The sequence below is a fragment of the Anopheles ziemanni genome, chromosome 2, assembly GCF_943734765.1.
Source record: "Anopheles ziemanni chromosome 2, idAnoZiCoDA_A2_x.2, whole genome shotgun sequence".
Lineage (NCBI taxonomy): Eukaryota > Metazoa > Arthropoda > Insecta > Diptera > Culicidae > Anopheles > Anopheles ziemanni.
Genome location: NC_080705.1, coordinates 86,278,200 through 86,299,121, shown reverse-complemented (window position 1 = coordinate 86,299,121; position 20,922 = coordinate 86,278,200). Strand labels below are relative to the sequence as shown.

The 20,922-nt window shown below is 44.6% G+C and overlaps 1 non-coding gene across 1 annotated transcript; it reads right to left on the bottom strand.

Moving 5' to 3' along the window:
* Positions 1-681: 681 nt before the first annotated feature.
* On the bottom strand, positions 682-763 carry Trnas-cga (transfer RNA serine (anticodon CGA)). Its single transcript has one exon. It is a non-coding gene; the product is annotated as a tRNA-Ser (tRNA).
* Positions 764-20,922: the final 20,159 nt, after the last annotated feature.

The window sequence follows — 20,922 nt, the reverse complement described above, 5'->3', positions numbered from 1 at the left end:
ACTATTTCAAATGAAATATTCACAGGTGTTTATCTTTATCGGGTTTTGAATATTATTTTCCTATAATACTAATAGTGATGTAAATAAACTACTAGTGTTTATCCTAAAGGCTAAATGGACTTTTTTACAATTGGACCACCTGAGTCTGTGTAAATGTCACCCACAACTTCAATGGATAGCAAACACATGAAATGCCTCCATCTACCTCACAAATATTGATTTTATGGAAATAAATTCTCCAAATGCAATGGGTGAGCAGCTGCATGAAATTAATTACTTTTCAATCCCTTCCCAAACCAAACGAGCACAAACAGTCAAGCAAACGAAACGCTTTCCACTGCTGTGACTATTTGTTTGCAAAATTTATGGCCACCAAAAAGCGTAACATATCGACCAGCAATGAAATGAACCGTCATCCGGTGCATTGGTGCAAGTTGAACGATCGTCGGAAGGATTTATGTATTGATAAGTGCATGGAAGACAGTGCAGAGTGCACCAATGCCATTGCACGCCTACCTACTATTCGATTATGCATGGCGTTTATAGAAGTTAAATCTTGTCGTTGTTGTACAATTCAACAAAATATTTCCATATGTTGTTTAAGTTTTTACCTACTTCAAGTTAAAACCATCTCTTTTGACCACTGATGTATTTCGAATATTATAAAAATTGTTTTCATTACGCAGCCGGTAGGATTCGAACCTACGCTCCCAGAGGGAATCTGATTTCGAGTCAGACGCCTTAACCACTCGGCCACGACTGCTGTATACACCTTGGATTACACAATGCTAAGAGGTTGCTAGAAACATTCCTACATTTAAAAAGGAAGGCTGCAACATCAATGAAGTGAGTTATTAATAATTTTTCTAGTACTCGTACGCACTTTGTATAGGACTTGAAATCGTGAGCTAAAATTAGTTGTCGGTTATGCAGTTCAAGTCCATTCATTCTTTTTTGGTACATTTCAAAACTCTACAGCAATCCCATTGCCTTTTCTGGATTCTGCAATGTTAGCTTCTGGTCAACATCACACGATACTCGGCTGCATCTTCAAGGCCAGCATTTTATTCACTTCGAGGGAGGGGCTGAACTGAGAGAGTAGATGCGGTAATGTATGCTAAATATAATATTTGAACTAAGCCGCTAGCACAACATGCTGTGTCGGCGAAACTTGGTCTTCTTCTCCATCTCGGTTTTAGTGGAATCCGTCCAAAGTCCTGAAGCCCAAAGTTTTAAGGGAAACAGAGAAATGTGGTGAAGAAACCATGCGGGATGCAGAAACCAGTTTACCAACCCATGAACCCGAAAAGGACTGCCTTGTAACGCCGGTTTGCGAAATATTCGCCCCATCACGGCTTGAATGTAGATGGAGAATAATGTTCTTCATGTTTTCCTGTGTGCAGGCCACAAGTACAGAATCTGCCCTTCTCGACGACTTCCCTTTCCAGCCGACTCCGGGAGCGGTTGTTTGAGTTGTTCCATAAATACAAACGGAACCCACGATGTCAATATTTATCCAATCCCACGTTGAGGCCCTTTTCGATTGAAACCGGTGGGAATCCCGTGCACCAAAACATGCCCCAGAGGGTCGGCTCGGCAAGAGTTCATATACCGTGCATCAACGCATAACTAAATGGTGCGATTATGATTTACAATTCAGTTGCTCGCCCAACAGCGACCCTTAAGGACGATAATCTGCCTCCATATAATATTCATGAATTCTGAAACGGTTTGCTTGTGTGCGTTTTGAAATCACGAGAATTTCAGGTTTGAGATTGGCTAAACTGTTAAATGGATTTACAGAGGCCACTCATAGCAATTCTGCATTGAAGATCTTTAGAATTAACCTGTCTTGGCCATATGTTCTGTAGAAAAAATAATTATGCCAAAAGTACTACTTGATCGAACATACGAACGAACAAAATATTTTACAGTAAATTAAAAGGTATTTGAAATAAATTGTGGTTTTAAATTATAATCAGTTAATTTAATAAGCGAAAAATGTATTTGTAATTTATTTATTTTTAATTTGGTTACATTTAGAAAGAAATATGTTCTCAAAGGAGTTTTACCTCCGGACTATAGAACTATTGGTGATTTGTCTGTTGAAAGCACCCTTCCGTTGGCCAAAGAATCTAGCCCCGAAGGCATAAGAATAGCACACGAAAAGTTTGAACATTCCATCCGGAGAATGAACCAAATGCATCTTGCCATGTCACCGCCAACGAAACTGGCTTGCAATCGAAAATTTAACGTTCTTCATTTTGAAGCAATATTTCATCAACTGGCATGCGATCTCGTGAGATACATTTATAACTCCGGAGGAGATTTCTTGAGCATAGCTTGGAAATTTGATAGTAAAAACTAAAAGGGTTAAACGGCCGCGAAATGGGTTTATATAAAGCAGATAAATGAAGCTGGGACATTTTCACGCACATGATGGGAGACTTTTATGAACTCCAATCACGTACTCGCGTGGCTCCAGTCGGCTTTGGTTTACTTCGACCGAAGCTTTGGCAGCTTTATCCTCTCTGGCACTTCTTATCCCGTTCTTCACCGACGCCGTACCTTAATTCAAGTTATGATAAAGTAGGAATCAAGGAAAACAAATGTGGCAAATGCCTCCCGCTGCGAGCCGCTTTAAGACTGTTAGAAACACTTTTGCTTCTAACGCCAGCTGTCAATTCGGCTAAGAACAGGCAGCCTGATGATATTGATAAGCCAAAAGGGAACTTCATCGATCAGCTGACGGATCGGCTGATCGAGAGGAGCGATGACCCTTTTTTTTTTTTTTTTTTTTTTTTTTTTTTTTTTTTTTTTTTTTTTTTTTTTTTGGATGAGGAGGAAATCTTCGATAGACAACCGGTCCCCGCCTGTCAAGGGTCCACGGTTAGTGCCGGATTTTTACCGGCCAAAACCCCCGACGTCTATTGGCCCCTGATTCCTCGCCTGGATCTAACCGGATGGCATTACTACAGGACGAGGGGGATTGCCCAAAGTCAGTTCGACCTGACTGTGCCTGCACTCTGGTGATTATAGCCTTCACCCAGCATATTTGTTTAACGACAGACTATTGGGTGCATGGTGTTATGCTCATGCCCCGTAATATGCGCTCCAGCGACTTTTTGCAGCCTACAACCTACCCCGCTCTGGGTCCGCGGCCTACTGCCCTCTCTGCAGCTTCTTCACGCGCGGCGATTTCCTGCTCGCGTTTCCATGAGCGACCAAGCTCCCCGGTGATCTCCCCCGCCGCGATCTTGATGCCGGCCCATGTCTCGCTGTCCCGCAACATCGCCGGCACCAGGTCCTCCGGTGCGAGCACTAGGCCTCGGCCATCCCTCAGATACCGGTTGCGTGTGGCGTGAAACATTCGGCACTGGAACAATGCATGCCTCGTAGTGCCTCGTCGCCGATAGCAGGAGTGGCACCACGGGGTCGGTCGAAGCTCCTTCAAGTGGAGATACTCCCGGAAAAAACCATGACCGGTCAGCACTTGGGTCAGGCTGAAGTCGATCTCCCCATGGCTACGGTTGTACCAGGGCTCAAGTTGTGGAATGAGAAGATACGTCCACCTCACGTACCGGCTGGCACTTTGGCACTGTCCCAGTTCCGTCCATTTAGCCTGGAGCAACCGCATAGTGGTGATCCGCTCCTCCTTCCGGATCGCCGTAGCTGTCGTCCCTTCTCTCTGCCTACGCTTGCTGCACCGAAGGTCCTCGTCGATTAACAAGGCGATGGGTATAACTCCTGCAACAACGCACGCCACCTCATACCTCACCGTCCTGAATGCGCTGGCAATACGTATCGCTGCCAGGCGCTGAACTCGTCCGAAGTTCCGTCGAAGGTACTGCCGATCCGCCACTTCCTCCGCAAACACTGGTGCTGCGTATCTCATCACAGCGTTTGCCACGTTGGCGAGAAGCTTCCGTTTTGTGCTTCGTGGCCCACTGTGGTTACGCATCAGTCCAGTAACTGCATCGTTGATTCGACGGGCCTTTGCTGCTACATACTCGACATGCGGGCGCCAAGAAAGCCTGTCGTGCAACACCACTCCTAGGTACTTGAGTGTTCGTGCCGAGCGTTTGTTGGCCCCATCGAGGGTGACAAATACAGGTGCATGCCTATCTCGAAGACTGCTTACCGCCAGCATCTCCGTTTTCTGCTGCGCGAGCTCTAATGATCTTGAGTTCATCCATTGGTGAACTATGTTTACGGCATCCTCAGCTACGACTCCTGCAGCTTGTTTTGTTGGCGCTGCTATTGTCAGAACGACGTCGTCAGCGAAGACCACCATTTTCACATTCGCCGGCAGCGTCAATCTTAGCAGGTCGTCGTACATTGCGTTCCATAAAGTTGGTCCCAAAATAGATCCCTGCGGGACTCCTGCGGTGATTCGCCGTACAACCTTGCCATGCTCAGTGTGATACTCAAGAAGCCGATCTTGGAAGTAGTCACGTAAGACTTCGTACAGATAGCGTGGTACCTCCATGCTGCGTAGGCTCTCTCCAATCCGGTCCCATCGCGCTGAATTAAATGCATTTCGGACATCAAGTGCCACAATCAGGCAAACTCTATTACGGTCCGGGTGAGTTCTGCCAATGGCGTACGCTTCCTTGCACTGATCTACTACTAGTTGGATCGCCTGAGTCGTTGATCTCCCTTTTCTGAAGCCATACTGGGCTGACGAAAACCGACCAGTCAGCTCCAGATGGTCTGTCAGGCGGTTAACGATCAATTTCTCGAAGACTTTCCCTAACGTATTCAACATACATAGGGGACGGTACGCAGAGGGGTCGTCCGGTCTCTTGCCTCCCTTTGGTAGCAGTACCAACCGCTGACTTTTCCATTCTCCAGGGAACGTGCCTTCCTCTAGGTAGTGCTGATACATTGTTCGAAATACTTCCGGCATTTCGCGGACGGCGGCTACGACAGCTATGTTCGGTATACCATCAGTGCCCGGCGCCTTGTTCTTTGGCATCGCCGAGACAATGGCTAGCAGCTCTTCCTCTGTCACCGGTCGCATTGTTGCTTGGTCCGAGTTCGACCTCTGCCATCCCACCTCCTCGTGCTGTGGAAATAGATGATCGACGATTAACCGCAGCTTCTCCGGACAGCGTTCCTGTGGAATTTGACTGCCCCTCAGGCGAGACATGACTATTCGATAGCTTTGCCCCCAGATGTCGTCCTCTGCCTGATTCGCCAGCTCCTGCAGACACCTTCGCTTGCTCTTCCTGATCGCCTTCGAGAGCGCCTTTTTTGCTGCCCTGTGCACTATCAATCGCTGCTGCCTCACTGCTTGGTCTCTCGCTCGTTTCATCCATCTGCGAGTCCTGTGGCAGCTATGACGGAGTTCCGCAATTTCCTCAGTGTGCCAGTGCACCGGTCTTCTTCGAGAGCGTGAACGTTTGCGCGGCATTGTTGCATCACACGCCTGCGTTACCAGTGTCCCCATCGTGCTGGCGTTTGGGTTCTCCTGCAGTAACTCGGACCACCTTAGCCCTTCAACAAACAACGGCTTGTCGAAGCGTGCAATATTCCAACGCTTACCATTAAACCACTTCTCGTTCGTTCGACGAGTCTGATCCTGCTGCGGCGTTCCAATAAAATACCGGAGAGCATTATGGTCGCTAGCATTGAACCTTTCATCAACTCTCCAGTTGGCATGCCCGCATATGGTTGGGCTGGCGAACGTCACATCGACTATAGACGTTGGGCCTACGCCCCCTATCCCGGTGAAGGTTGGGGTATCACCGACATTGAGCAACGACATGCCTAATTCCCGCGCGGTCTCCAGCAGATCTTCGCCCCGTTGGTTTGTCCTTCTGCTTCCCCAGTTGGTCGCCCATGCGTTGAAGTCCCCGGCAAGTACCAACTTCTCCGTTCCATGCACCGCTGCTTGGATGACGTCCATCATGACACGAAATTCCTCGATGCTACGGCGTGGTGGAGCATAGCAGCAGACGAACGTGATGCTGTTGATCTCCGCTATGGCCACTCCTTCGCAACTAACAGGGATAACCTTCTGTATTGGGTACCTACCCGATGCTACTATTGCAACTGTGCCGCTTCTATCCGCCGCCCAGTTCCCGTTGTTTGTCGGGACCCGATACACTTCTGACAATAATGCCACATCACACTGCTCCTCTCGTGTTGTCAGCACTAACAGGTCCTGCGCGGTACTGCTACCCCGGAGATTCTGTTGGATTACTTGCATACTGTGGTGTTGGACTTTCCTCCCACCTGTTGACGGCATGGTGTTCCCATGTGGCGGTCTTCTCCGCAGCGGAAGCACTGCTTCGTGCGATCCTCACCTTGACACCGGGCGGCCACATGGTCCAGCTGGCCGCAACGGGCACATCGGATCCGTCGCTCCGATACAACCAGATTGCACACTGTCCAGCCAATCCTGATTGAATGTGCCTTCAGCTCCTCTACCTTCGATACCGGCACCCTGAAGAACGCATTCAGTGATCCGTCGCGCGCTGTATTGACGTATACCGCTTGAGTCGTGAGGCGCAGTTTGGTTGCCGTTTCGAGTGCTACGACTATCTCCTCCCTGGTTACCGACGCATCTATACCACGGCATGCGACCTCCCGCATCGGCACCAAGGTGCGAATTGCCGTTGTTTTAGAGACAATACTTCTAAGAGCCTCCGCTACTTCCTCCACCGCTTCCGTGGATTCTTTCAGCTCCACCACCATTGCATCTTGTTTGTGGGACTTCCGCAACGATTTGACAAAGGGGAAGATCGCCGCCTCAAAATTCTCACTTTGTCGCGCATCGGAGAGCGCCTTAGTCAGCTCCTCGCGCGTGCCCGCTTTGATAAGAAGCGCAGGGTTGGTAGGGCGCTTCTTTCGTGGCTTCTCGCTCTCTTTGCCTCCGGATTTCTTTTCCGAAACCTCCAACTTTTTTGGCTTGATACTTTTCGGCTTACCACCTTTCCCTGCCATGATCCAAGCCTCCTCCTTCGCCGGTTGCTCAGTCGTCTCTCTCTCCTGCGCGTTCTTCCCCTTCGTTGCCGGTTTAGCCTTCTCCAGCCCTCTCTCCACCTGTTCAACGCGTTCAATTAGTCGGGTCTGGGATTCCATGAAGCGCTGAACCCCCTTCTCATTTAGCTCCCTCATGGCCCGCAGTTGCTCCATCACCCACGCGTGATCGGCCCGTTCCTCCTTCAACTCTTCGATGGTACCCTGTGCCCGCTCGATCACCTCCAAGAGCTTCTTGATTACTTCTTTCAGCTCTTTCACGCTGGCATTATCACGGCACTTTTTCTTTGCCAGTGTAATGGCCTTTTTAACTGCCGCCGGGGACCCGTTTGCCACGACAGTTCGATTGTGGCTATCGGAGTCCGAGTCTGAGCTGCTTGACTCCACTTCAGAGGTCCCCTCCGGTGTTCGTGCAGACACCCTGGTGGTGCGCTTCCCCGAGGTGGATCCCTCTCCGGTACCGGCAGCTTTCGCTTTCTTTGGCGGCATGCTCTCTCCTAGCCGCCCACAGTTTTATTAGTAGAACGCCGTCGTTAGAATGTCGGCTCGTTCTTTTCACCACCCCTTTCCCATGCGATCCACCTACAACCTGTGTCCCAAGTACCGTTATAAACTCGGTGCACCTTCGATCACACAATCACCACACACTTTGCCCCAAGTACCGTTATCAACTCGGTGCACCTTCGATCACACAATCACCGCACCTGTCCGATCACCCACGCACCGATTTTTTCAGCTGTCACGGTTAACGGTAAATCTCTACTCGTTGTGGAGCACACCAAAAACACAACCGATCAGCTCGAGTGCACGATACCGAATCAGGAGCGATGACCCTTGGCGTCGGCTTCGCCGGTGGAAGGCTTTAAATAGGGCACGTTTGGGCGCCATGAGCGATTATGCAAGCATTAGCAGTGAAATAAAGACTAATTTTTTGGTTCCGCACCACAGCGGTTCCTAAGGAATTCTTTTTCTTCTCTTCTCTTTGCACAACGTTGGAACAGTTTCCAACATTCCAAAAAATTATAGTCTTTAGAGTTTTATATATAAAACTCTGTTACTGTAAAGGATTTCGAAAAATCCATCATTTCGGGTCGAAAGTAATCCGCGTTTTCGTGTTCGCGAGTGAGTGATGGAAGCAGCGTCACTTCGGATGAAGGAGATGCCCGTTTGGGGGCTGTACCCCCACGGGACTGGCGGGCAAGTGTGGCCGAATACCCACGCAGCGGCAGCCACAATCGGTGGCGTAACACCGCGCCGGGGTCAAACCGGTCAATTTCCCACGCCAAGTTCGTCGCACAGCACTACCCTATCGGCATACACCAACATGAGTTGGATCCCGGAATGGGCGCGTAGCGACAGGATGGTCACCCCTCCACAAGGCACTACACTGGTGCAAAAAGGTGGACTGGCGGCCCAGGACATCCGTTTCGCTGAAAGACACGAAGGAGACACGCGGAGCCGCAGCGGAATGTATCGCACGGAGCGGCAACAGGAGATCCTCTTAAGGAGGAAGGCCATTATCGAAATGGAGATGGAGCTATTGCAGCTAGAAGAGATGCAGATAAAGGCGAGGATGCAAACAGCAACCCGCTACTGTACGGCAGGTTCTCACGGGGAAGAGCTGCGACCCCGCGAACCACCTGTACAATTCTCTGGCATCGAGCACGGCCGCGACGAAATGGCCGCGTACGAACAATGGCGTTACGCCATTGATCATAACAAGAGGCACCCCGCGATGGCGGACACGTCAACTACGCCAGCGATGGCGTATTCAAATCGATCACCGGAAAACTACGCCACGGAAAAAGGACATGCACCAGGAACGGCACACACAGCACCTTTCGGATCTACGGCACCAACGAACTACGCTTCAACCACAGGACACTCGGCACATTCTACGCACACGACACTTTATTCACAAACGGCTGCAACGAGACACTGCTTGAATCCTGAAATCATCCCGCATCTGAAAGAGGAGGAGCAGTTTGATTTGGCGACAAGCGCGCGGTTGCGCGAGACGACCGTTTTCGTGCAAAGACGGTTTCGCGCAAACCGGTTGATGGAGCGACAGAAGGCGGAATTCCGTCGTCAAAAGTTTGCTGCAACCGTCATCCAGCAGTGGTTTCGTGGCCACCGTGCAATGATCGAAGCACGCGATCGATTCATTGCATTACGGCAAGCAGCAGTGACGATTCAGCAGCGCTTTCGAGCCTACATTGCTGTAGTGCAGGCAAAGGGACAATACCTCCAGCTTCGGGAAGCTACGATTTCGATACAAGCTCACTGGAGGTCAACGATTGCCATGCGCAAGCAGCGAGCGATCTACCTAAGGAAGATCGGCGCAATCCGGACCATCCAGATGCACTATCGGCGCTTCCGTGCTCAGTCGACGAATTGTGCTGCACATCCCACCATTCCAGCATTGGCGGCAACGCGGAACGTCGAGCGACGGCAGGAGTGGTGGCACGCGGCGTATCATCGGATACGTTTGCAGGCGATGCAAGCTGTGGATGAACGAGTAAAAATCAATATCATGCTAGTGGTTGCTGAGCTAAGAGAATGGTATGGTACCGTAATTCTGCAATTGGTGTCCGATTATTGCGGTGCGGTTCTGCCGGCGTCCTTTCGCGAACGGCGACATATTCAGCCGTTCCACACCCACAACGAACGCACTGCTCCGGAGAGCATCGATTGTCGGCAGCACGAAAGGAATGCGCAGCGTTTGCGGACCTGGTTTCACGGTGGAAATCATCGGAAACGATTCTTCGCTTTGTTGCTGTCCGAGGTCTCCAGTCGTACGCCAACGATGACCGAAGATCCTTCGAAGGATAGCCAGCTATGGAGCCCAGCTGTGACCGTTGCCGTAGCCATCGAATCGTCTTTCGATGTGGTTGTTGTCCGGCCAATTCCATAGGTCCACTTGCGTGTTTAAACGCATCGATTTGCGATCGTTCTGTTTAGAAAGGTTTAGATTAGAAAAAGTAATCTACGATGGATACTTACCAACAGACAGGGCTTTCGTTGACACAAACATTAACTTCTAAACATTTGGTTATAACAAAAGATTAGTCAGCACATAGAGCCGAATTGACAGCTGGAGAAAGAGTGAGACAACTACGTGTCTAACTCGGGGAAGAGAATGTTAGAAACACTTTTGCTTCTAACGCCAGCTGTCAATTCGGCTAAGAACAGGCAGTCTGATGATATTGATAAGCCAAAAGGGAACTTCATCGATCAGCTGACGGATCGGCTGATCGAGAGGAGCGATGACCCTTGGCGTCGGCTTCGCCGGTGGAAGGCTTTAAATAGGGCACGTTTGGGCGCCATGAGCGATTGTGCAAGCATTAGCAGTGAAATAAAGACTAATTTTTTGGTTCCGCACCACAGCGGTTCCTAAGGAATTCTTTTTCTTCTCTTCTCTTTGCACAACGTTGGAACAGTTTCCAACAAAGACTAATAGAATTATTTCATCCTGCAAGTGAGGAAGATCAAAACTTATGCGACGGTCGTGCTTTCCTTGAAACTGAACATCATCCAAGAGTGTCGTCGTGCAGCAGATCGTTCGAAGATTCGGAAAATCCGAAATGAGACAGAGTGTACTCGATCAAAGAGCGAAGCTCTTCAAAAGTGATGATAATTTGATTGAATCGATCACAAATTAGAGCACATTCGCTGGACATTTTGCTGTCGAAGGAAAACAACCATACGTCGGGACAAGCCTTATGCTCCAGATGATCAAAAAGAAAGAGTTTGGAGCGAACTGGAAATGTATTTCAGAATGGGTAGAGCTTATGTTTGTGCATTAGATTCTACCTTTAATTTGATTTTTGTCATGTGCTCGTTAGAGCAATTCGCATAGCCATTAGTCGTTGCCTCCTAATAAAGTCCAAAAACTAGATTCATACGAAAAAGAGGACTTCATAAGCCTTTTGCTTAATAAGAACACAAATTTGTAGCGAAAATCCTACACTTTATCCGACTGAAGAAGATGTGCAATCAACTCCCTAGCGGAAATCCGATTACACCTGATTCAAATGAGGAGAGTTTCCGCTAAATAGATGAGTCTAATTATCCTTACGTTTGATGGGATCGATTGGGGAGTAACATGTATGGACGGACAGCAATTAAACTGGGGAACGACGAATGGCCCAGCAAGGAAAAATGAACGACTTCGCGATACTCGGAGGCAGTCCATCTATATCTTCCGGCATGGATTAATCTTCACGAATAGATTAATTGTTTCACCATAACTGTGGGATAATTAATTAACAGTCGTAATACACTGTGCTCGTAATGAGACAATTATTTACTTGCCAAAGTAATAAACATTGGGGATATTATTTTCGTTCCCATTTAACAAGGAAGTATGCCAAAAAGCCTATTATGCAAGAAATCAAGAATAGTTGAACTAAGCCTAATGAATCTAAACGCTGTAAAGACTAAATATATAATATGTTGTATATTGGACACACACATTGGAATAGAGAAAAAATAAAATTAAAATGGGAATCCAAAACACTTCTACGTTCAAAATGCTCTCCTTGTTACTTTCTGTTAAGAGGAATAATTTCGAAGTCATAAGAAGACAGAAAAGAAGCTCTTCACTTCTTCCCGCTAGCCCTAATCGACCACGTCTGTTCCAAATCTATACATAGCACGGATGAGCGAAAATTGCCCAATTAAAAGCAAACGCCGGAAGCATTTAATTTCTTTGAAATTAGTAATTATTTTATTTAGGGTGCTGTTTATCACGACTTTCTTTATGTTTTACTGTTCCTTTTGGATTCCAAAGGTTTAAATTTCTATACTCGCTCCAGAGCCACTGACGATTCGAAGTGGTTTTTAATTGCCATGTTTTCAAGGAGGGCTTAAGTCAATGCAGGACAGATTCAGATGGCTCTATGTATGGTACCGAGCTTAACGGTACATTTATGTTGCGACCTTTTGAATCGAATGACCATTCAAGCTAAGCTTTGATGTGAATGAATGACTGGTGCACTCTTGTGCAATTATTTCGCTCTCTCCAATGTGGGTTATTTACGAGTTGGTTTACTCTTTTCCGTTTGATGGATGCACTGTGATGCAGCTTCCATGTTTCCCAGCACCATCGTAACGATTGATTGTTGTTTGTGTTGCTCGAAAGGTTCAGAAAGTTACTTATTCCGGTGGGGCAAAACATTACCGTTAGTTTCGTTGGTATTTCGTCCACATGAATGGAAAAATGTTTTCAAGGTCTGTTAAGTAAACAACGGTAAATGAGAAGTTCTTTTTTTAATTTTACAGAATAATACATCAACTTCACCTGTTTAAGGTACATTGTAAAGAACTATAAAATTCAAACTGCATTCCAACCTTTAATGTTCTGAAAGTATTTTTGGTGCACTTTTGTCGGATAATATTGGATGCCAGCCCATTTTGTTTGATTACTAAATTGATGCAGGTCCACTCCTCGATTTTGTTCTGTTTAATTGGTGAGACCACGAAACTTAATTCTCAGCGAATTTTCAGCTGAAAGCTAAGCATACCTTCCAGCAGGATTTTCAAACACAATCAAAAAGCGATGGAAAACCTCATCTACAAAGTAACCAGTCGAAAGTTGATACTAATCGAGATTTGTGCCAAAACCCGTTCGCAGGTCTCGGATGAATAGCTAAGAAAAGAAAAAAACCCAACTGATTCGTAACTGTTTTCTGAAGCCAGATTATCCAGAGTAAATGCATAAAGAATGATGGTTCCAGAGCGCACTGTTAGCTCCAAAGATAAGCTTGGTCAGCAGCGAGATGCTTCAAGTTGGGGCACATGCCAAGGCCAACGATAAAGTTTTAGTATCTGTGCGAATTAAATTCGTCATTGATACCATAGAAAAAGATACAAGGAAGCCGAAGTGGTAATGAAAGATTGAGTTTATTCAAATTAAAGATTCAAAGAGAAGTAACAAAATGAATTAAAATAGTAAATCAAAGACATTGTTGACAGAATTATGTATCTTTCGGTACTCATCTGCTGAAGTTTTTCTATGTTTAAACACTTATCGGTCATACACTTCTTCAAATAAACGAATGCTTTGGTTACGTGCATCAAACATCAAATAAATATTAAGGTATCTTTTTAAAATTACTAAAATATTTTTGACACTTTGAAAAAACTGACAGGACTGTAACTTGAGTTATAATAATTAATGATTCATGTTTTTATGTTTCTTATATGCATATTTGTACTATTCACCATTTCTGTGTCCGGAAGGTAGGCAGCCACATTGAAACATCAGTGATTCCTATCGTTAAAGTTTGATATTCCCTGTTTCTTCCCGAAATGTCACCCTTGAGGGTTGCACAAATATCAAGACGGGTGTATCATGACATTTTTTTCGATTTGTGTGGAAAAGTTTAGAATTTTTCTCCTTTCCCAAACTCCAACAAAAGCCCCCCGGTCGGGGAACGGCCTCTGAGCATTCGAGCGCGGTCTACAAATAAAACGCGAATGAAAACATGAAAATCTAAGATGTCTGGCGAAAGCCTTTATTGATCGATGCTTTTAGGGTCGAGACATCTTTGGATTCTCTTTCTTCTTTCCCTTATCGTTGGCATCGTCGTCGATTTTTAATGTCGCCCCGGGAAACGAAAGTTCAAAAGCCGCCGATTGTTCCATGCGATCAGTGGAATAAACTTCCGATTCCGAGTCCGTCTGCCATTCTCCGTTTTCCGCTTGGTTTACCGATGCTGATTGGCATCTCTCACTACACGATGCACAGTTTTTGTTCGGAGACGAAAACAAATCGAGCGGAAAACGCGGGCAAGACATTCTTCGATTGTCATCGCAATGTTGCATGTGATGAATGATTAATCAGGCCTTGGATTTGTGCATTTGGCTGTAAAAAAATATGGAAACATTAAGCAAAGATAGGAAACATTTGAGTGCAATTGTTCTAAACAGAGTGTTCTCCTAAAGCATATTCGTTGCCCCGTTTACAACAGTCTACTCAAACTGAGTGTATGAATGAGGACGGAAAAGTGAATATGAAAACTATAATCCAATACTGCACGGTCATGCTGGCGATGCGGTCCAACATTGCACCTCGGTTAAGATTGATAAGAGATGCACCTGGAATGCTATGCGACTTTATGACTTCCAATTATGGCGAACGGTACTGGAAATGTAATATGGTTTAGACGTACTTCACAAACTTTTCCGTTCCCAAACGTTGTTTGCATTGAGAGATCTTATGGTTGCATTCCACGTAGAGTACATTCATCGTAAGGTATTACCCAAAAGAAGATAAGAGAAATCCAATTTTGCATATCGTTCTCAGGAACTACTACAAAACGACCTCATGCGGATGTATTGGAGGTATCCCGTATCCCAGATTCAACTATCGATGCCATTCGTATGGCGTGCGAAATGTGCAATTTATGAGTTGCCACCGATGGAGGTAAACAACATTAAAAGTTTGTTAAGGGAAGGATATATCTTGTCCTATCTGGTCGGAAGTGGAAGTACCTGTTGCGAGGAGCATCAGATCGATGATTTACAGCGTCTGCGAATGTGTGTTTCGTTGGCGACGAATCCTTTTATGGTGTGAAAAATGATTTTTATGGCCACCCGGAAGTACATAAATTGGGAAAAGGCATGGAACAGAAGAGAAAGGAAGGATGTGTGAAAGATATTGGGGGGTTTCTCGATTCTGTGGAAAAAGTGAAGTTAGTTTGCGAGAGAAGCGCATATTTATCGAACACACTTCATAATGTCCATCTGAATAACTGAAGATATAAGTTTGAAGCTGTTGAATCCAATATGAAATCTCACATCCTGGCATCGATGGCCAGGTGTCCTGACAGATACTGGAATGTCTGTAGCGATATGGATTTGAAAAATACTACGATAAGATCCGGTTACGACGCTCGTGGTCTGAACTCCCCAGAATCGGCAGCACCTGATGATGGTGTTCAGAATCCGGGAAATGCAATGACCTGAAGGATAAAGGCATGTGTTGAAGGCGAAGGCAAATATGAAAATATTACGCAATAAATAATCGTATAACATGACGCCGTACACTATCATGCCGTTTCCTCCCAGGTTTATGACCAGTACTCGAGCACTCCATGTATGGGATGACACTGTGGGGCTTTTTTCTGTTTTCCGGCCAGAGGGAGCTATGGTGCAATGGGTTACATACCACTTCCTTTGTGTGTTCCAAAAGCAGGACAGAGTCCGAACACTCCAACCGTACGTTATGATGAGAATAAAAAGCCAAGTAATTCACACTTTCGGTCACCTCCGGCGGGTTTATGGACTCTCTTTTGCAGCTGTTGTTGCCTATGCTGGCCTGGGTAGTATACAAAGCCATTCATACACACACACACACATCCTCATGCTTGGTGTGATCCAGGTGCAGACGTTTCATTAACTTTTGTGTTGATGCTAAGTGAAATATGTTGGCTTATGTTTTCACCATTTCGCGGTGGGTGCTTGTCGGTAGTGAGTGTGCATGTGTGAATGTGTGTAGAGCTCATTGGCTCCAGTAGTTAAAGATTCGGACAAAGCAGACCGATGGTCAGATAAAAGAAAACCAACCACGGGACAGTAATTCCTCGTTCTCGTGCCGGGCGTTCTGAACCGGCTGTGTTGCAGTTTTGCGTAACCACAGGAAGCTGTTAACGTAAGGCACGAGTTGGATGGTTGTGGAGAGTAGGATGGCTGTTTTATCGCCCCCGGGAAATTTCTTTCTATTCTTTTTTCAGGAAAGTGAAGGAAAGGATTCCTATCTGTTCGGGCATCTGACCGTTGAAACTATGAACAACCAGCTTAGTAGGATGCTTGGGATTTAACTACTTACTAGAACATGAGTTCTCCGCAAGGTGTTGAAAAGGATTTAGAAGACTTGCAACGTGTTTAGCGTTGCTTTTAACGCTTCGCGCTAAGCGAATTATAAGCAAACTGATAGTTTTATTTTTAATAAGTTTACTTACTTATAAACCAATGCTTGCACATTGAAAATCAGAATTAGATTTGCATTGCGTATTGTTGATGTTCGTTCCCATCTTCCATGGGGCCATTATACACGCTTGTCTAGCAGTTTGGTCTTATTTTATACCGTTCCGTCACCTTGCAATTGCTAGAAAATTGCTTGAACAATTTCCATCCGTTCGAGCATAGTACGATATCCCCGGGATCAATCGGTTGCATTCGAATGAATAAACGATCCACTAATCAATTCGCACCCGGGTGACTTTGAATCGACTTCTCTCTAAATTCGAAGCCAGGAGTGTTCGTCGCACCATCGGGCAGAACAGTTAGATGTATGAATAATTCAAAACGAGTCCTTACGGAACGTGGTGCGTATACTTATTTTTCGGATTCACAAATAAATGTAGTTTCGGTTGATTGCATTGCAGATGCAGTCAAATGCAACGCCATAATGAGGACAAATGACCGTTGCTACGATAATGAATAAATATTTCATAAACGAAGGGATTGCGTGGTGTCGTCATGGCGTTCACCGGAGCAAATTCGGTGTTCTGTCGCATTTTCCATTCAAATAAACGTTTAGTCACCGAAAAACAACTCTTCAACAGCGCGAAGTTGCAATGTGACTACGATGAATTTCCTGTTTTGGATAACAACAAATTCAGAGAGTGTGCCTCAAGGATCAGATGATTTTCGTACTTGGCACAAAATTCCATTGTTTTCGAGCGAGTTCGCACACTCATGAAAGTATGTAAAGTTGCAATAATGTTTTTGCATAATACAAACCGTTTTCCACCACCATTTTAATGGTTGCTTTTAGGAATCTTTTTATAGGTGACCTTTGATACCAACCATTTCAGATATTAATCGAGGATTGGTCGTAGTGTTTATTCGACAACGATTATGATGACACCGCGAGCTGTTGAGTTTTATCATTTTGAGTGCAATTCATCACCTTATTAAACTTCTCTCCTTCGACTAATCGTATTAAGAAACTTTGTCACCAAAAACGATAAACACTCCATCATCTTCAAGATACACAATTAATATTTGTACCTTCTTCTGTTGTCATCCTCTACCATCGTCACTAAAGTTGATGATATTTATAGCGATGATGATCCATTTTTCATCCCCTGTCGTTGGGTTTTTCTTGTTGTCTATCACCCCGTCAAAGTTTGATGCATTGCATCCACTCGTGCCAACGTGTCATGGCGGGTCGCCAACAATGTGCCAAAAGACAAAGTCTAAGTTTGATGGAGCAAGTGAGTGTCTCTTCTGCTATCTTGAGAAGAATAGACGTATGCAATTTTGAACAATCGTTCAAAGTATAACGATAAAGTTGGATGCATCGATGGCATATAAGCAGGGTTCAGTTGGCAGATAATAGCAACCGAAAGATATCCGGAAACGAGTTTTTGTTGAGAGTGAGAAACTTACAAGTTAGATGGGATGCGATAAATTCCGATAAATTTAGGAACTGTTTCTAGTACCATGATTGGACTATTAAAATTATCTTTATTTAATATTAGAAAGTCTTCAACCAGCAGAAAAAGAAGTTTCCAGTAAATAATATTAAAAATCTTCACACCCCATTCACCTTTCGTTTAAACCACCAGGTTCGCAATAAATCGCTTGCTTTCTTTAAACTTATATCTCGACTCTTCCATGTCACAAAACACGCGAAAGAATGATGAATCTTCGCAATATTCAGAGGCTGGATGGTTGACTCCTAAAACGTTAAAGACTAAAAACACATTTCATCGTATCTTTTCACTTTTCATTTTATGGACGACTGGGCGCCTCCATTGCTCAACGTAAAGTGAAAACTGTTGGAAACCGATGCCGGCACAAGACGTAGACATAAAATAAGCGCTTTTACTGCTGGGAACACACTTTACGTTCACATTGATGGCAATTTAAATACTTCCCAATCCGAAAGGTGTCACATTTTTAGTACTTTTACGGGGATAACCTTTATTCTCTTACACTACTGCAGCGAAAGCGCAGTGGTCGGGTGATGTTTTGCTTTCAGGGAGGATGTAGGCGGATAAATGCTTAATCAAAGAAGCTTTATAAAGCGTGTACCATAACAATACAATCGACTGGTAGCTCTCGAAGGAGTTGTTGCATCAAGATGATTGAGATTATGCTTGGAGGAACATACTTCTCTGGAACATACCTAGAACTACATTACATCCCAAGAATGGAGTTTCCGGCTAGGCCAGCTACAATATTCAATATGGGATCATTCTGTACGAGTCAACTTTCGACATTGTGTGCGATCACTATATCGACCAAATCGACGTTCTGTTTTGTCTCACATCCTCTCGTGCAATTAATGAGTATGCAAAGAAGATACATATCTTTGACGGTTTGTACGCGCCTCAGGCTGTAGACTTCTTAAACTGCTTCAAAGTAGTCTTTCAAATGCTGGCTGTTGGTGGAACTACCTTGTTAGACCAACCAGTCAACGATAAAACCATTGCAATATATTTCAATTAGAACACCGTCGCTGTGGACATTCCTCCAACATACATTGGAAATGATTGGTTCTCGGTATTCCGCTACCACGCGTGAAAGAACTTCGTGGAAGTTCGTACTCAGAAGCGCGTTCGAGCTCTACACCGACGATGAAGAGCAATCTGGCCCGTCCAGCCGATGCAGACCAGGTGCCGGAGTCACGTCCAGTAGAATGAAGCTCTGTTTGTAGACCGTCCACGTGGAAGCAGTTGTTAATAAGTTCCAATCTAAGTTCGCCGCAGAGTCGAGCTGCAAAGGCACGGAAGCTACCATCATTGGTGTTTGTGTGTGTGTGTATTGGTTGAGAGGGGGTTCTGTGCAAATTGGACACGATAAATTAATCATACACGACACAATCGGGCGGACCTCATTGGGGATGGTCTTTAACATGCAACAATTTCTAGTCAGTGCTAGAAAATTAAAGAGAGAAATAGTCTTTGGTTGAGGTCTGGTGCTCTAAATATGTGGGCTTGCTTTTATGGTTAAACATGGGTTGCTTGTTAGCAAGTGTATCGGATGAAATCAATACGTAAATTGATGTAAAGTTAGCTATCGACATGCAGAATTATTTTCATCAGTTAGAAAAGAAGCACAATCGATTAGATTAATTGCTTTGCAATGATCAAAAGCGGAATGTGGTGCATTTCAATGATGAATGGCTACCGCATTCCGTTGCGCGTGCCAATTATCGTAATTGACCCGCTAGAAATTCTGCACAACGCATTGATATGCAAACAAGAAGAGGTTAAAGAATTCCAATAGAAACACATGTGCTATCAGTGGCATCACCATTTAGTAGATTGGCTATGGCTTTGGATCAGTGTTGCATTAACAATTACGTAATGCATCAATTTCACCAGAGTGCACAGAAGTAGCTGATGAAGCGGGAAAGAAAAAAAATGTTCCACGCTGAGTGAAACAAATAATTTTTTTATGTACAGAAATAATGGATTAAATATTTTCAAAGTCGGAGTTTTTAAACTAGTTTCATATTGTTGAAATATGCGAAAGAATCATTGAAAATTCTTAACTACTTATTTCTTCATCATCTTCCCATATTGTTTCCTCCGGCTTTGAATGCAGGAAGAAGATGAATGCACTCAAAGCAGTCAAGCGCTAAAACGAAACGTGATGTGCATTTCAATTATGAATATAAGATATGCATTGCCAGAGTGCTTTTGTAGTGATCACGGTCTCTTTTTCATCCAATTTTCGTACGGTGTCATAAATGTGGTGGCTTTAACCCTCGAGCCGCGGAAAGAGCTCCGGAGCGAAGCTCAAGACATGCATAATTAATTAAAATATTCATACGTGTCCCATTTTTTACTACGTGTTTTTTTTGCGCTTTCAGTTCACCAACTGAATGTTTGCAAAGGGTAACGAGGAAGGATTATATTTGGAAGAGGAAATATTTGTTTGAGAGGTAATAAATAATTAACACCTGTATCATTCATTCGGAATATTGCATTGTGGCGTTATTTCAAATAGATACATACATATTTGATTTCAAATCAAAGGATAAAATATCCTTAGAGAATATCTATATTGTAGTATCTGTAAGAATCAAGAACAGTTTATTGAACGAGTTATTTGCTATCTAAGATCTAAATGACTTTGAAGCCCATATCACGTTTTGCCATTTTATGATATGCAACGACCACAACAAAAGATAAGAAAATTTCCCTTTTTCTACCTGGAATCATACAGCTTAGTCGGCTGGAAGTGGTTCAAGTTTCAGTCAGGAAAATCATTCGCACCTTTCATCCAAACGTCTGCCAAAGGAAAAGTTAAGCCAGTGTTGGGTACGTGCTAATGGTAGGAGATTAAGTTTCGGCATTTATTGAATGTGTCTGTTGATAGCCAACGGTGCAATGGTGGGGTGGAGTCTGATGCCAAATATGAACCCAAAAGACATAACCGAAGAGAGGGCAAGGACGACATGTTTCCACTTTATTGTGCCGATAAAATGGCCAACAAAGGTAAATGGAAAGGGACCGAATTGTGTTGATTGTTTCACTTCCCAAATGAACTGATTTAATCAGTTGAACCTTGAAAGGGTTCGGTTTATTGCCATGCCATTGTTGCGACATGTGAATTTAGAATAGTTTCGGAGATCGATTCAACAGTATTGGCTTTTACTTTAAGTGCTGGTAAACTGGTTATTTGTTCCTTATCAAATTCATAATTGAATGTACAAAAAGTAACACCACTCCGTAAATTTTAGAATCCTACAATTGCAATTGTGTTGGTTTAACCTCTTTCTATTAATGGAGTGGCTTGGTCTTATCTTTCCTAAAAATTTAAGCAAGACACAAGCAGACATTTTTGATAATTTAGATTGTTAAAAATCACATCCTGACCAATCATGTTCTGGTGCAAAGTAAAAAAGCTCAACTGCAACCCAAAGACTAGAACATCAAATAAATTGGAAGTGAGTAGGAATCAAAACCG